General features: G+C 34.3%; 1 long non-coding RNA gene across 1 annotated transcript; it reads left to right on the plus strand.

Moving 5' to 3' along the window:
- The first annotated feature begins 1189 nt into the window (after nt 1-1189).
- Nucleotides 1190-1906, plus strand: LOC109221856. The gene is made up of 2 exons (XR_002067324.1): nt 1190-1564; nt 1794-1906. It is a non-coding gene; the product is annotated as an uncharacterized LOC109221856 (long non-coding RNA).
- The last annotated feature ends 485 nt before the right edge of the window (nt 1907-2391 follow it).

A 2391-nucleotide genomic window follows, 5' to 3' on the forward strand; every position in this document is an offset into this window, starting at 1 on the left:
TGTTTTCACGACGTTGCAATTCTCTTTTAAAATAGTAATAATAAAAGCGGCTAAAAGTTAAAATTTGCATATATGTTCAAAATGTATTAAAATCAGATAAATAAAGCTAAATATAACAGTTGAGCGACCGTGCTAGAACCACGGAACTCGGGAATGCCTAACACCTTCTCCCGGGTTAACAGAATTCCTTACTCGGATTTCTGGTTCGCGGACTGTAATACAGAGTCAATATTTTCCTCGGTTCGGGATTCAACCGGTGACTTGGGACACCATAAATCTCCCAAGTGGCGACTCTGAATTAAATAAATAAATTCCGTTTCGATTATCCTTAAATTGGAAAAACTCCCTTTACGCCCCTGCGGGCGCAGGTAAAAAGGAGGTGTGACAGCTCTGGCAACTTTGCTGGGGATCAGACCCAGAATCTCTGGTTCAGGGTTCAAGAATTCGAGCTTAGAATAATTGTTGTATTTGGCTTTATTTATTATCTGATTTTATTATATGATTGGGTTTAAATGTGCAAAATGTGCAAAGTGAGATATGGCAGAAAAAATAGAGATCATCTACTTTGGCATTGAAAAACGGAGGAAACACCTGAACTATTGAAGGATGAAACTTTCACTTCAGCAAAGAATATTAGCAACTTATATCTAAGTCAAAAAAAAAAAATCTAAGTCCTCTCACGTCAATTTACTTTTCTAACGCTATAGAAGTCATTCCTTCTTGAAGTTGAATGAAGCCATCCTTCAATAGGTTTTATAGTGAACGTCCACTTTAATATGATTTCTTAAACTATATGTGTCATCCCTCTTTATATGAACATTATAGACTCGACCAAAATACTTGCACTCTACTTTGCGAACTTCTCCGTTATCTTCTTTCACCTCAAAATGTTCCCAAATATGAGAGCGTACTTTAGGAGCACGGGGTATGATTGCACTTGGACCTAAAAAAAAAAGATAAATCATAAGTTAGAATATTGTGTTTTGATGATAATAAAACAAAACTACAAAAGTATATAATTATAATAATTATATGTCTCATCTTTGCTGCTAAGCTATTTTCTGGAATACTTAAAGTAAATGAAGAAAGCAAATCAGTGTCTCTATCATGTTTATAATTATATGTTTCCTATCATGAGTTATTGAGTCATTAATTAATTGCAGGTTATTAATCCTTTTACATATTGGGAATTCCAGAAAGTGCAGCATATTTTTCAGGCTCATTTTTTTAACTATGTTTTGTTACGAGGATAAACGACCTGAAGTATAGTTAATCCCAAAAGGAAATCAATGTATACGACACAAATGCCCAAAATATCAAAACTATTCAAGATTCAAGCCAAGATGCAAATTGGACATGACAATCAAATTGGATATTTAGAGACAGAAAGAAAATTCAAAGGAATGTATAGACCCAAACCCAAACCCAAACCTGCGTCCAATCTGATTCAGATTGAGACCTCAAATTAATTCCCACACTCAGCCGCTTCCCTCCTCCCCTTTCTCTTTCTGCACGCACCATATTCTGCTCTTTCTCTCTTTAATAAAGAAAATTAAATTAAAGCGTATGTTCTTCTTCCTCTCAGCATATTTATCCCAAGTCTGTCTCTAATTCGTGAATGTGTTCTAGTTTTCGTTTTAGCAAATATCAATTTTATTTAAATTTAACTGATTAAGTACAAAAGTCTTTCTTGAGTCACGCTGTGGGTGCTCACAGCTACTAACCTGTACTTTTTTTTCATGCTTAGTGAAGCTCATAGGTCGTATATTATTAATATTTTTTTTCTCTTTCAGAGACCATTAGTAATGGGTAAGAAAAAGCAAAAGATTGTGCTACCGCCGGAGCTGCTACCTGAAATTCCTGATGAGGCAGTTGAAGTATCAGATGAGGACGTGGCTTTCGTTGCGGAAAATCGAGAATATACTGGCTTCTTGTCCAATCTGGATACTAAGTCAATTAATAAGTAAGCAATTATTGACTTGTATATATGCGTTTATTTTTCACCTTTTTTCTGGAACTAATGTACATACAGGAATTACTGATCACTCATTTTTCCTGTAAAAAGTAAGAATTTGTATATTGTAACATTGGATATGGTTTAATGTGTTAATTTTGACTTATTTGTCTGGAAATTGATGCACAAATGAGTTTAAGTCTGGATATGATATTAATGTGGTATAAAGCTGTTGTTTTTACTTGGTTAATGTTCACTCAGAAGTTTACATATCCGAAAGCAAGAAAATATGAGCTCTTGCAGAGGGGAATATACTGTTTTAATTACCTATATGCGGGAGACTAATTTTTGAAATTAAATCTGGTATTAGTTCTTTCTGACAAAGTGGTTTTTCCCCTAAGGTCACTTTTGATTAAATGTCAACTTTCGTAAGGAAG

The sequence above is a fragment of the Nicotiana attenuata genome, unplaced genomic scaffold (genome assembly GCF_001879085.1).
Source record: "Nicotiana attenuata strain UT unplaced genomic scaffold, NIATTr2, whole genome shotgun sequence".
Lineage (NCBI taxonomy): Eukaryota > Viridiplantae > Streptophyta > Magnoliopsida > Solanales > Solanaceae > Nicotiana > Nicotiana attenuata.